We start from the raw sequence: 15,912 nt of genomic DNA, 5'->3' as shown, positions 1-15,912 counted from the left end.
ATTGATCCTTAAGCCGAACTCGTTTTGAGCCCGTCTCAAGAATCCCTTTAAGGTCTCTTGGGTATGAGATTTTTCCTGCAAAAAGAACACCCAAGTGAAGCGAGAATAATCATCCACAATAACTAGACAGTACTTACTCCCGCCGATGCTTATGTAAGCAATCGGGCCGAATAGATCCATGTGTAGGAGCTCCAGTGGCCTGTCGGTCGTCATGATGTTTTTGTGTGGATGATGGACACCAACTTGCTTCCCTACTTGGCATGCGCTACAAACCCTGTCTTTCTCAAAATGAACATTGGTTAATCCTAAAATGTGCTCTCCCTTTAGAATCTTATGAAGATTCTTCATTCCAACATGGGCTAGTCGGCGGTGCCAGAGCCAACCCATGTTAGTCTTAGCAATTAAGCAAGTGTCGAGTTCAGCTCTATCAAAATCTACTAAGTATAGCTGACCCTCTAACACTCCTTTAAATGCTATTGAATCATCACTTCTTCTAAAGACAGTGACACCTACATCAGTAAAAAGACAGTTGTAGCCCATTTGACATAATTGAGAAACGGAAAGCAAATTGTAATCTAATGAGTCTACAAGAAAAACATTGGAAATAGAATGGTCAGGAGATATAGCAATTTTACCCAATCCTTTGACCAAACCTTGATTTCCATCCCCGAATGTGATAGCTCGTTGGGGATCTTGGTTTTTCTCATAGGAGGAGAACATTTTCTTCTCCCCTGTCATGTGGTTTGTGCATCCGCTGTCGATAATCCAACTTGATCCCCCAGATGCATAAACCTACAAAACAAGTTTAGTTCTTGACTTTAGGTACCCAAACGGTTTTGGGTCCTTTGGCATTAGAAACAAGAACTTTGGGTACCCAAACACAAGTCTTGGAGCTCTTGTGTTTGTCCCCAACATACTTGGCAACTACCTTGCCGGATTTGTTAGTCAAAACATAAGATGCATCAAAAGTTTTAAATGAAATGTCATGATCATTTGATGCACTAGGAGTTTTCTTCTTAGGCAACTTAGCACGGGTTGGTTGCCTAGAGCTAGATGTCTCACCCTTATACATGAAAGCATGGTTAGGGCCAGAGTGAGACTTCCTAGAATGAATTCTCCTAATTTTGCTCTCAGGGTAGCCGGCAGGGTACAAAATGTAACCCTCGTTATCCTAAGGCATGGGAGCCTTGCCCTTAACAAAATTAGATAACTTCTTAGGAGGGGCATTCATTTTGACATTGCCTCCCTGTTGGAAGCCAATGCCATCCTTAATGCCAGGGCGTCTCCCTCTATAGAGCATGCTTCTAGCAAATTTAAATTTTTCATTTTCTAAGTCATGCTCGCCAATCTTAGCATCTAGTTTTGCTATATGATCATTTTGTTGTTTAATTAAAGCCATGTGATCATGAATAGCATCAACATCAACATCTCTACATCTAGTACAAATAGAAGTGTGCTCAACGGTAGATGTAGAGGGTTTGCAAGATTTTAATTCTACAACCTTAGCATGCAATATATCATTTTTAGTTCTAAGGTCGGAAATAGTAGCATTGCAAACATCTAATTCTTTAGCCTTAGCAAGCAATTTTTCATTTTCAATCCTAAGGCTAGCAAGAGACATGTTTAATTCTTCAATTTTAGTAAGCAAAACATCATTATCATTTCTAAGATTGGGAATTGAAACATTACAAGCAATAGAATCAACCTTAGCTAACAAATTAACATTTTCATTTCTAAGGTTGCCAATGGTCTCATGGCAAGTGCTTAGCTCACTAGATAATTTTTCGCACTTTTCAACTTCTAGAGCATAAGCATTTTTTACTTTAACATGCTTCTTGTTTTCTTTTATAAGGAAGTCCTCTTGGGAGTCCAAGAGATCATCCTTCTCATGGATAGCACTAATCAATTCATTTAATTTCTCTTTTTGTTGCATGTTTAAGTTGGCAAAAAGAGTACGTAAATTATCTTCCTCATCACTAGAGGATTCATATCTAGTGGAGGTTTTAGATTTAACCTTTTTCTTTTTGCCGTCCTTTGCCATGAGACACTTGTGGCCGACGTTGGGGAAGAGAAGTCCCTTGGTGACGGTGATGTTGGCGGCGTCCTCGTCGTCGGAGGAGTCGCTAGAGCTTTCGTCGGAGTCCCACTCGCGACAAATATGGGCATCGCCGCCCTTCTTCTTGTAATACTTATTCTTCTCCTTTCTTCTCCCCTTCTTGTCGTCGCCCCTGTCACTGTCACTAGAAATAGGACATTTTGCTATAAAGTGACCGGGCTTACCACACTTGTAGCAAACCTTCTTGGAGTGGGGCTTGTAATCTTTCCCCCTCCTTTGCTTGAGGATTTGGCGAAAGCTTTTGATGACAAGTGTCATCTCCTTGTTGTCGAGCTTGGAGGCGTCGATGGGTGTTCTACTCGGTGTAGACTCCTCCTTCTTCTCTTCCGTCGCTTTGAATGCGACCGGTTGAGCTTCGGACGTAGAAGGACTGTCAAGCTCGTTGATCTTCCGTGAGCCCTTGATCATAAATTCAAAGCTCACAAAATTCCCGATTACTTCCTCGGGAGTCATTAGTGTATATCTTGGATTACCACGAATTAATTGTACTTGAGTAGGGTTAAGGAAAATAAGAGATCTTAGAATAACCTTAACCACCTCGTGGTCATCCCACTTTTTGCTCCCGAGGTTGCGCACTTGATTCACCAAGGTCTTGAGCCGGTTGTACATATCTTGTGGCTCTTCCCCTTGGCCAAGACGGAAGCGACTGAGCTCCCCCTCGATCGTTTCCCGCTTGGTGATATTGGTGAGTTCATCACCCTCGTGCGCCGTCTTGAGCACGTCCCAAACTTCCTTGGCGCTTTTTAGTCCTTGCACCTTGTTGTACTCCTCCCTACTTAGAGAGGCGAGGAGTATGGTTGTGGCTTGGGAGTTGAAGTGCTCGATTTGGGCCACCTCGTCCTCATCATAATCCTCATCCCCTATGGATGGTACCTGTGCTCCAAACTCAACAACATTCCATATACTTTTGTGGAGTGAGGTTAGATGAAATTTCATTAAATCACTCCACCTAGCATAATCTTCACCGTCAAAGGTTGGCGGTTTGCCTAATGGAACGGAAAGTAATGGAGTATGTCTAGAAGTACGAGGATAATGTAAGGGGATCTTACTAAACTTCTTGCGCTCATGGCGCTTAGAAGTTATGGAGGGCGCGTCGGAGCCGGAGGTAGAAGGTGATGAAGTGTCGGTCTCGTAGTATACCACCTTCCTCATCTTCTTTATTTTGTCGCCACTCCAATGCGACTTGTGGGAGGAGGCTTTCTTCTCCTTCCCTTTCTTTTTGTTGCGGGACTCTTCCGATGAAGCCTTCCCGTGGCTTGTAGCGGGCTTGTCGCCGGTTTCCATCTCCTTCTTGGCGAGTTCTCCCGACATCACTTCGAGCGGTTAGGCTCTAATGAAGCACCGGGCTCTGATACCAATTGAAAGTCGCCTAGAGGGGGGGTGAATAGTGCGAAACTGAAATTATCAAAAATAATCACAACTACAAGCCGGGTTAGCGTTAGAAATATAATCAAGTCCGCGAGAGAGGGTGCAAAACAAATCGCAAGCGAATAAGGAGTGAGACACGTGGATTTGTTTTACCGAGGTTCGGTTCTCGCAAACCTACTCCCCGTTGAGGTGGTCACAAAGACCGGGTCTCTTTCAACCCTTTCCCTCTCTCAAACGGTCCCTCGGACCGAGTGAGCTTTTCTTCTCAATCACTTGGAACACAAAGTTCCCACAAGTACCACCACAAGATTGGTGTCTCTTGCCTCAATTACAAGTGAGTTTGATCGCAATTAAGAATCAAAGAAAGAAGAAAGCAATCCAAGCGCAAGAGCTCGAAAGAACACAAGCAAATCTCTCTCACTAATCACTAGGGTGTTGTGTAGAGTTTGGAGAGGATTTGATCACTTGGGTGTGTCTAGAATTGAATGCTAGAGCTCTTGTAAGTAGTTGAAGTGGGAAAACTTGGATGACTTGAATGTGGGGTGGTTGGGGGTATTTATAGCCCCAACCACCAAACTAGCCGTTTGGTGGAGGCTGCTGTCGTATGGTGCACCGGACAGTCCGGTGTACACCGGACAGTGTCCGGTGCGCCAGCCACATCACCAAATCATTGGGTTCCGACCGTTGGAGCTCTGACTGCCGGGCCCGTCTGGATGTCCGGTGGCGCACCGGACATGTACTGTAGAGTGTCCGGTGCGCCACTTCGCGCGTGCCTGACTTCTGCGCGCTCTGGCGCGCATTAATTGCTGTTGCAGGTGATCGTTGGCGCGAAGTAGTCGTTGCTCCATTGGCTCACCGGACAGTCCGGTGTACACCGGACATGTCCGGTGAATTATAGCGGAGCAAATTCCCGAGGCTGGCGAGTTCCTGAGGCGCTCTTCCTTGGAGCACCGGACACTGTCCGGTGTACACCGGACAGTCCGGTGAATTATAGCGGAGTGCCTCTGGATTTTCCCGAAGGTGAGGAGTTCAGCGTGAAGTCCCCTGGTGCACCGGACACTGTCCGGTGGCACACCGGACAGTCCGGTGCGCCAGACCAGGGCACACTTCGGTTATCCCTTGCTCTCTTTGTTGAACCCAATTCTTGGTCTTTTTATTGGTTAAGTGTGAACCTTTGGCATCTGCATAACTTATATACTAGAGCAAACTAGTTAGTCCAATTATTTGTGTTGGGCAATTTAACCACCAAAATCAATTAGGAACTAGGTCTAAGCCTAATTCCCTTTCAGATACACCTAGAGTGCATCTACTAGGTCTAAAAATTTCGAAACAAAGATAGTACGTTGCGTTGATATGAGCTAAAGAGTTTGAAGAGTTAGTGAGTGATTGAGTGAGAGCAAACTACTTCTAAGCTAAAAATGCCTTGGCCATGAAATCCAAGTATCAAAATTGGACTTTGAGGTAAAGTGCAACCTTGCTTTAAGTGAGGGATCAGACTGGAATATATTTGTATGGAGAAAGGCAAACTCAAATGAAACCCTCAACTAGCCCAAAAGTGGAGTTTTAAATCTAGAGAGAATTTGCTAGCGATCCATATATCAAAGTTGTATATTTTGGAAAGTTGAATGACTTTAATATTTGTATATTTACATGTTGTGTCGAGAAATTTGGAGTAATTTGCAGATTTCCAAATTGATACAGTTTTGGTTCAGCCAAAAACAGTTTGCTTTACCTATTTCTGGACCCCTGTATGTTTTAATCTGGGGGCTTTTGGCAAAAGGTTGCTATAGTAAACTTGTAGAGTGACTATAGGAGAACAACTTTTATTAAGTATTGAAGCTCTAACTCTATATGGAACTGGTAGAAAAAGGAGCCTAAAGAATGCAGTGTTCAGTTTGGAAAAAACAGAAGATAAAAATTCAGTCCTGCTGATTTTTCAGTCTGAAGCAGATTTGGGATACTTCTTAAGGGCTGATTCATGTAGTTCTGGGCCATGAGTGCTGTACCAAAGTGGAAGCCCATACCTTGGTGTGCAAGTTTGATTAAGGGTAATGCCACTAAAACCAGTTGGAACTGACAGTAACAGTAGTTCAAAGATTCAATGTGCTAAATCTGAATTCAGACTTTGGAGCTCTCTAGTGCTTGATCCTTGGAGTATTAAGCCATACCTTTTATAGCAAAGTTGAAGAACATATATTTGTGTGCAAGTTTGCTTAAGAGAGGCTGGCTTGGTTCTATACAAAAATCACAGAAAAGGGTGCCTAAAGATGGGCTGTCAAGTTCTTGAAGTTTTCAGATTAGGAATAGTGAACAGATTTGAGTTTCAGCATTTGGCTCTACTTTGGGGCTGTGTGGTGCCTTTTCTAGGCAATTTTGAACTGAGATCTTTATAACAAAAATGAAGGTTATCTATAAATGAACAAATGTCTTTAAGGGTGAGAGACTTGATCCTATACAAAACCTGGAGAAAATTGGTTCCAAGATCAGCTGTCAGGTTGGCTGTAATTGAATTATGTTCAGTCACTGAAAACTGAATTTGCAGTGCATGATGCCCAGTTTAGAGCAGTTTTGTGACAAATTCATGAGGTTTTGGGCTAAAAGTTCTATAGAAAGAGGGAAGATCATCTGAAGGTGAGACAGTTTCATGTGAAAAGTTGGGCTTGCTACTGAGTAAAATGTGGAGAAAAAGGTGTTGCAATTTTCTGTGTCAGGTTGAGGGTGAGCTGTTCCAGTTAGCTGAAACAGGGTGTTTTAGTCTGCTTGCTCTACTTTGGGGCACCATAACTCGTGACCTATGAAGTATTAACCCTAGAAGTGTACAGCAAAGTGAAAGACCAATGTTCAGTAAGCAAGTTTGATGTGGGGAGGTAGCTCTGTTCTTATGGAGAAATTAGAGAAAAGTAAAGATAAAAATTGAGTCTGCAGTCGACTGAGGCAGATCAGGTCTGTGCAAAACTCTAAAAACATATCCATCCCTGGCAGATATTTTGGTAATTTCAGAGGGTGCCATTTTTAGATGAAACCCTATTAAAGATCTCGGTCGCTGTGGTACTGGGTTTCTATGCGAAATGAGCATGTGAATATGTATTAATATTTGAGAAAGGTATCAGGGTGAGCGGTGCACACTCTGATAACCGTGGCGTCAAAAGCAGAAAAGAAAATCTCCCCAAACCAGTGACTCAGCTACAACCGCGCGCCTCTGTCAAAACCTCAACGTACTCTACAGACTTCCCCTCACTGTAGCTAGCTGTACGTGGATAGGAAAGGGTGAGCCGCGTGCACCATTCTCTGAAGTCCAGCCGTATAGCTGGAGCGCCCGATAAAAACAGACGCTTCAGGCTGTTTCGTTTACAACCCAGTTAGTGATCACCTGCGAGCCGCTCGGCCTGAGACCGCCTAAATAAAGATCGTGCCCTGCGAAATTGGTGAGCATGCCGCCGATACCTCCTATTATCATAATCGGTCGAGCGTGATGTTATTAATATTTATAATCACCTGTTCTGTATTCCGTTGGTAATCATAAAGCTCTGGCAGCCTCAGGTAGGGTAAATTAGGCGTGAGATATCAATATGATCTCGGAACTAGGTCTGACTGGTCCATTATAGACTTGATACGCGAAGCCTACCTTCGCTAGTGACTAGTGAGGTTCATCGACCACCGGTTTTTGCGTGCGTTTCGGGGTTGGACCTGAGTTCATCGTCTGCGTGCAATCTTGGACCGAAGTTGTGAATAAACCAAAGGGGAAGGACCTCGGTGCAAATACCCATGATACATGAAATAGTAGTTAGAGTTCCTGCGTAATTATTTCTGAGTCTAGGGTGCTTATAGCATAGTGGAGATGGCGACTGCTGTACTCAGTTATGGGTACAAATTTTCTGGTTCTTAATGGGCTTTCAGAGGGAATTTCAGCCCATTACTACTCCATGGTTTTTCTTTTAAACTGTAAACTGATAATTAGAAAACCAGAAGATAACTAAGTATGAGTATTTAAAACACCCTAATCTTTAATACTAATTTAGGGTTAGATCAAACTTGGGTCACACAAAATGTCAAACATCAATATTGGCAAGCTTTAGAGTATATGTTCTCGGATACTTTGAAGTAGATTTAGCTTGACCACTTTAAGCCAACATTAGGTAACATAAAACTATAGGTATAATAGCTATATGTTTACTTAAGAGTAATTGGGCATTCCACATCTCCCTTGTGAGAGTTTGCACAACATCTCATTACATGAGCATTCATGTAATTCGAATTGACTTGTAGAACACCAAGAACAAGAATTGGTCCTTGTGAAGAAGGAACCTACTCCAGTGCTATTGATCCAGTGGCGGATTCCATCTAACTGCTTATCGTGTTAGAAGATCTCAGATCTCCTCCTGCAATAAGGCAAGCCCCGGTGCATTTGCCACCTCCCTTGTGTTTTCAAAATTTTATCACTTATATGTTGCATTAGGTGATAGGAGTTGATTGATTAAACACTTGATGCATTACTATCCTTGAAAGATTGATTACCATACATTGTCACCTGTTTTATAAAAGCTAGGGATGCTTAGTCATGCTGATAGACTAAGAAAAATATTTTGATCTATGACTCATGTTTTTACAAAAAAGAAAATGGGCTTGGGATAATGAAGGCATCAAGACGTTGATAAATTCATTATCCAGGCATGGTCCCTCTGCCAGGCGCCAAAATTTTGAAATAGTTTAAGATGGGACCAGACGCTGAGCAGGAAAAGTCGCCCGTCTGTGTCGATTAAGGACCGTACCGATTGTTGTCCTGCTGATCTAGGACCTTTTATCTGGCCACATACCTCGTCATGGGTAAGCCTGAACCCGGCTATTCCATACATGAAAAGACAATCGCGCACTAGGAGTGGAGAGACGGCGAGAGTGGCACATACCCTCCTGGCAAAGGACCGCCTAAAAGGGGTGGTGTGCTCTCGGGTGGCACAGACCTATCATGTGGTGGAGGATCCGTGGGAATGGTAGACATGTGCAAAAGAGTTAAGGGAAGCATATGTCGTGTGGTTGGAGATCCCCAGCTGAGTATTAATCGATTCGGATCGCCGAACTTCTCGGATATGAAGACTGGATCATCAACCTTCATCGCAGATAACAAGCGAAACAAAATTTGGATTTTAAAAGCAACCTAGTGTAGGTCAAGTAAATGATCTAGACTAGGAAAATGCTAGATTCAGGCTAGAAGATTCAGGTAATAAACTAACTTGTGAAATAAAACTTGGCTTAAGGACCCACTTCTAGTAAGCTTTTCTGCAAAAAGAGTCTTTGAAACTTGATGAGCTTTACCTTGAATCCCTTTAAGCCAGCATATCCTTGAGAGTCTTTTCTTTAGTCGGGTAAATCTTGCTGAGTAATTGCCTACTCAGGGTTTTATCCCTTATTGTTTTTGTAGGAGAAGTTTTATTCCCTTATCTTTGGGTTAGTTACTTCATGTGGAGGACTTGAAGCTTAGAATGTTTTTATATATCTCTTATGGAAAGGCTTCACCCTTCCAATTATTGTAATAAGTTATGCACTTCGAGTACTATCAGGACTTGTAATAAATACATCTATTTCTACCATGTAAAACTTGAGTTCTGGAATGTAAAGTGTACTTTGTAAAAGTCTTCCGCTCTATCTCCAATGTGTGTGTATCAAATGTGATTACTGTAATATACCTGTTATGTGGGAGATCCTTGGGATGATGAGTTCCAGTTGGCGAACTCGATAGCCTTGTTAAGTTACCCGGTACACGTGCACAGCCATCTGAGGCCAGTAAGGCAAGGATTGGTGCATGTGGGCCTGATAACTTGGGAGGGCTGTCACAAATATAAGTCTCATCCCGTCTGCAGGAAGTTGGGTCCTTCTCGTTCGAACCAGGATAAAAGACTTGTGTCAACTTGTATCACCATTCGGGTCAAAGACACACGACATTATATCAGTAGTTGGTTAGTTCCTGTGGTCCAAACACCGATATAAATGGTTTGTATGGTGGTTGGTGTGCACGACTACATGTTGTACTGCTCATATCGGAAATGACAAATCTCATATCTTTGTATTAATCATGGTTTACGTAACGTTAATTTAGTAACATTAATTATTTTGTTTCATAAAATGGAATGAATATAGGTATTAAAATGGATAATCTATACCATACTTAAAGCACCAGTTTCAACGGTCGTCATGCGTTATCTTTTTACAAATAACCCCTCACAGCTATTTCAAATTAATCTGTTGCATGTCTATAGATGGCCAAACGGTGTCCGGCACGGGCTAGACGCACGCGGGCCACAACTATGGCCCAGGCACGTCATGCCGGCCTGCTAACTATGTCGGGCCGGCCCGTTAGCCCGTCGACCCATTTAATTAAATCAGCGTAAAATGTTAAAAACGATGCAGAAGGTGGGGTTCGAACTCATGTCCTGATGGAAGAAGGAAGGACGGGAGACACTGGGTGAAGCTGTCTAACCAGTAAAACATCATGCTAAGATGTTTTTAATATTAAATATAAATTGTATATAGGTATATACATTTTTTTGTAAAATAAAAAAATAATCGTGTCGGGCCGGGCCGGGCCAGCACTACGGGCCGAGGCTACAGCCCAAGCACGACACAACGTTCTTGGCTCTTGCAAACATTAGGTCGTTTCTGAGACCACATTGGCGCAATGGACTACATGATGTTTGAGGTTGCTGAATTGGATGGAGCAACAATGATTTGTCACACTAACAACAAGATGAAATGTTATTTATTGGTTTTAAACGTTAGTAATTGCTACGAAGTAGCATACTTTATATGGAGCGCATCTAGTTTTAATTGATGTCTGACTTTAGCAATCACTCCATATTTTGATCTATCTTTTTTATAAGTTTAACTTGATGGGACTTATTTTAGAAACTTGAGCTCACAAACTTTGTCTTATTTGGTCTATGTATGATGGAATTATGTCATTTTATAATCTCCGTTCATTCAGTTAGTCGTTGTGAACTCTTTTCTAATCGCTCACTTCATTGGCCGTGTTGTACCAAGACATATTGCATGGAGTAAACAATAACATCAGTTAGCCAAATCAAAAAAAATATTATACAGAGAGCGGAGACAATCAATATAAAATCTTGAATTTTTTATGGATAGTTTACGTGGGTATTGTTGTAAGTCGTCGCAACGCACGGGCAACCGACTAGTCTCTACTATCTATTAAGTCAATAGTGTAGACCACAATCATGCCCTCGCTCCCCCCTTCCCCTCTTGCGTCGATCCCATGGCCCCGCACCCCTATTCTATGTTCTCCCCCACGCCCCCAACTGGACCATCTCGGCGCGGGCGCGCCGCGACGGCGGCAAGGCACTACATCCCGCTGCCACGTCAAGCCTGTCCAGGCCGACTTTTCTTCTCATCACGGGGCCCTTGAGGGGGACCAGCTCCTCAGAATCCTCCACCATCGCCCACGCGCCCGGCACCGCATTGCGTAGCAGCGACTCCGCCAGCATCAACGCGCCGACACGCGCCTCCCGCGAGGTCGCGCTCTGCAGCACACGCACCAGGGACGCGATTGTCGACGGCATGTCGGCGGCGAGCGCATCGGCCACGCGCCTATTTCTCTCCTCCTCAAAGTCTTCTCCACATCGCCCAGCTGCCCCCACCTCTCGCTTAACCGTACCCCGCACCCTATTCAAACAAACCCTTCTTGTGCTTCCTCCTGTAGATCCCGATGCCTCGGCTCCATGGCCGCCTTCGTCCCTAGCTCCAGTCTCTCCGCCCTCTAGCTCAAGATAGAAAACACACATAAATCCATGGAGCCCACAGTCGAGGACACCGCATCTGTCGTGCCAGACTCGTGGGAGACGGCCGACATCGATGGTCACATGAGCCGGCTCATTCTCTCCGCGTGTTGTGTGTCCTCCCCGCTGGACCTCGCCTTCTCCATGAAGAAGACAGTCACCTCTGTTACTCGAGGATAGATCGCGGGCTAACCCCGACCCCTCCATCACCAATCGGCGCTGGCAGCATCTATTCCCCACTGGATATGAGGGTGAGAACATCATCCCGGTGGACGGTGTCCTCGAGAAGCAGAGCCTCCGGCACGGCTCCAACCTCTTCCTTCGACTTCGACCAAATCCATGAACTACAGTTCAATCTATCATTTCCCCCTACCATCTGCCTCTCCCTGCCAGGGTCTTCAATCCTCTGGGCTGGTTGTCCATTAGAGAGCTTGTGCTATCGTCCCGCAAGGAGAACTTGAAGTATGTTTCTTGAGCTTGATTCTGCTTCTCTTATTTTTAATCGAATAATAAGCATAATCAAATGTGAAAGGGGATTAGGCTTACACCTAGTCCCTAATTAATTTTGGTGGTTGAGTTGCCCAACACAAATAAATTGGACTAACTAGTTTGCCCAAGTATATAGATTATACAGGTGTAAAAGATTCACTCTCAGCCAATAAAAAGATCATGTTTTGGATTCAACAAAGGAGCAAAGAGGCAACCGAAGGCACCTCTGGTCTGGGGGCACCGGACTGTCCGGTGTACACCGGACAGTGTCCGGTGCACCACCGGACAGTGTCTGGTGCACCAGAGGACTCCAACTCGATCTTGCCACCTTCGGGAATTTCTCAGGCCGGGGCGCTATAATTCACCGGACTGTCCGGTGTACACCGGACAGTGTCCGGTGCTCTAAGGAAGCGCGGCCTCCGGAACTCGCCAGCCTCGGGATTTCACTTCAGCCGCTCCGCTATAATTCACCGGACATGTCCGGTGTGCACCGGACTGTCCGGTGCAACTCCGGAGCAACGGCTACATCGCGCCAACGGCTACCTGTGACACATTAAATGCGTGCGCAGCGCGCGCAGAAGTCAGGCGTGCCCATACTGGCACACCGGACAGTAAACAGTAATGTCCGGTGTGCACCGGACATCCAGGCGGGCCCACAAGTCGGAAGCTCCAACGGTCGGAATCCAACGGAACTGGTGACGTGGCTGGGGCACCGGACATGTCCGGTGTGCACCGGACTGTCCGGTGCGCCATCGAACAGACAGCTCCACCAACGGTCAAGTTTGGTGGTTGGGGCTATAAATACCCCAACCACCCCACCATTCATGGCATCCAAGTTTTCCACTTCCCAACTACTACAAGAGCTCTAGCATTCAATTCTAGACACACCAAAGAGATCAAATCCTCTCCAAAATCCACACAACGCCCTAGTGACTAGAGAGAGGGATTTGCTTGTGTTCTTTCGAGCTCTTGCGCTTGGATTGCTTTCTTCTTTCTTGATTCTTTCATTGCAATCAAACTCACTTGTAATTGAGGCAAGAGACACCAAACTTGTGGTGGTCCTTGTGGGAACTTTGTGTTCCAAGTGATTGAGAAGAGAAAGCTCACTCGATTCGAGGGATCGTTTGAGAGAGGGAAGGGTTGAAAGAGACCCGGCCTTTGTGGCCTCCTCAACGGGGAGTAGGTTTGCGAGAACCGAACCTCGGTAAAACAAATCCGCGTGTCTCACTCTTCATTTGCTTGCGATTTGTTTTGCACTCTCTCTCGCGGACTCATTTCTTTATTACTAACGCTAACCCGGCTTGTAGTTGTGTTTACATTTGTAAATTTCAGTTTCGCCCTATTCACCCCCCTCTAGGCGACTATCAATTGGTATCAGAGCCCGGTGCTTCATTAGAGCCTAACCACTCGAAGTGATGTCGGGAGATCACGCCAAGAAGGAGATGGAGACCGGCGAAAAGCCCACTACAAGCCACGGGAGCACTTCATCGGAAGAGTCCCGCACCAAGAGGAGGGAGAAGAAGAAGAAGAGCTCCTCCAACAAAGGGAAGGAGAAGAAATCTTCTTCTCACCACAAAGAGAAGAAGGAAAAATCTTCTTCCCACAAGCCGCATCGGAGTAAGGACAAGCCAAAGAGGATGAGGAAAGTGGTCTACTACGAGATCGACACTTCATCAACATCGACCTCCGGCTCCGATGCGCCCTCCGTAACTTCTAAACGCCAAGAGCGTAAGAAGTTTAGTAAGATCCCCCTACACTATCCTCGCATTTCTAAACATGCACCTCTACTTTCCGTCCCATTAGGCAAACCACCAACTTTTGATGGTTTAGATTATGCTAGGTGGAGTGATTTAATGCGATTTCATCTAACCTCACTCCACAAAAGTATATGGGATGTTGTTGAGTTTGGTGCACAGGTACCATCCGTAGGGGATAAAGACTATGATGAGGATGAGGTGGCCCAAATCGAGCACTTCAACTCTCAAGCAACAACAATACTCCTCGCCTCTTTAAGTAGAGAGGAGTATAACAAAGTTCAAGGGTTGAAGAGCGGCAAGGAGGTTTGGGATGTGCTCAAAACCGCGCATGAGGGAGATGAGCTCACAAAGATCACCAAGCGGGAAACGATCGAGGGGGAGCTCGGTCGGTTCCGGCTTCGCAAAGGGGAAGAGCCACAACACATGTACAACCGGCTCAAGACCTTGGTGAACCAAGTGCGCAATCTCGGGAGCAAGAAGTGGGACGACCACGAAATGGTTAAGGTTATTCTAAGATCTCTCATTTTCCTTAACCCCACTCAAATTCAATTAATTCGTGGTAATCCTAGATATACTAAAATGACCCCCGAGGAAGTTATCGGGAATTTTGTAAGTTTTGAGTGCATGATCGAAGGCTCGAGGAAGATCAACGAGCTTGATGATCCCTCCACATCCGAAGCTCAACCCGTCGCATTCAAGGCGACGGAGGAAAAGAAGGAGGAGTCTACACCAAGTCGACAACCAATAGACGCCTCCAAGCTCGACAATGAGGAAATGGCGCTCGTCATCAAGAGCTTCCGCCAAATCCTCAAGCAGAGGAGAGGGAAAGACTACAAGTCCCGCTCCAAGAAGGTTTGCTACAAGTGTGGTAAGCCCGGTCACTTTATAGCTAAATGTCCATTATCAAGTGATAGTGACAGGGGCGACGACAAGAAGGGGAGAAGAAAGGAGAAAAAGAGGTACTACAAGAAGAAGGGCGGCGATGCCCATGTTTGTCGGGAGTGGGACTCCGACGAAAGCTCAAGCGACTCCTCCGACGACGAGGACGCCGCCAACATCGCCGTCACCAAGGGACTTCTCTTCCCCAACGTCGGCCACAAATGTCTTATGGCAAAGGACGGCAAAAAGAAGGTTAAATCTAAATCCTCCACTAAATATGAATCTTCTAGTGATGAAAATGTTAGTGATGAGGAAGATAACTTGCGATCTCTTTTTGCCAACCTCAACATGCAACAAAAGGAGAAACTTAATGAATTGATTAGTTCCATCCATGAGAAGGATGATCTCTTGGACTCCCAAGAGGACTTCATAATCAAGGAAAATAAAAAACATGTTAAGGTTAAAAATGCTTATGCTCTAGAAGTAGAAAAATGTCAAAAACTATCTAGTGAGCTAAGCACTTGCCGTGAGATGATTGACAACCTTAGGAATGAAAATGCTAGTTTAAATGCTAAGGTTGATTCACATGTTTGTAATGTTTCAATTCCCAATCCTAGAGATAATAATGATGATTTGCTTGCTAGGATTGAAGAATTGAACATTTCTCTTGCTAGCCTTAGAGTAGAAAATGAAAATTTAATTGCTAAGGCTAAAGAACTAGATGTTTGCAATGTTACAATTTCCGATCTTAGAGATAATAATGACATCTTGCGTGCTAAGATCGTTGAGCTTAATTCATGAAAACCCTCTACATCTAGTGTTGAGCATGTTTCCATTTGTACTAGATGTAGAGATGTTGATATTAATGCTATTCATGATCACATGACTTTAATTAAACAACAAAATGATCATATAGCAATATTAGATGCAAAAATTGCCGAGCATAACTTAGAAAATGAAAAATTTAAATTTGCTAGAAGTATGCTCTATAATGGGAGACGCCCGGGCATCAAGGATGGCATTGGCTTCCAAAGGGGAGACAATGTCAAACTTAGTGCCCCTCCAAAAAGATTGTCTAATTTTGTTAAGGGCAAGACTCCCATGCCTCAGGATAACGAGGGTTACATTTTATACCCTGCCGGTTATCCCGAGAGCAAAATTAGGAGAATTCATTCTAGGAAGTCTCACTCTGGCCCTAATCATGCTTTCATGTATAAGGGTGAGACATCTAGCTCTAGGCAACCAACCCGTGCTAAGTTGCCTAGAAAGAAAACTCCTAGTGCATCAAATGATCATAACATTTCATTTAAAACTTTTGATGCATCTTATGTGTTGACTAACAAATCCGGCAAAGTAGTTGCCAAATATGTTGGGGGCAAGCACAAAGGTCAAAGACTTGTGTTTGGGTACCCAAAGTTCTTGTGTCTAATGCCAAAGGACCCAAGACCATTTGGGTACCTAAAGTCAAGAACTAAACTTGTTTTGTAGGTTTATGCATCCGGGGGCTCAAGTTGGATCA

Source organism: Zea mays, chromosome 3 (assembly GCF_902167145.1).
Source record: "Zea mays cultivar B73 chromosome 3, Zm-B73-REFERENCE-NAM-5.0, whole genome shotgun sequence".
In the NCBI taxonomy this organism is placed as follows: Eukaryota; Viridiplantae; Streptophyta; class Magnoliopsida; order Poales; family Poaceae; genus Zea; species Zea mays.
Note: the sequence above shows the minus strand (reverse complement) of the source record.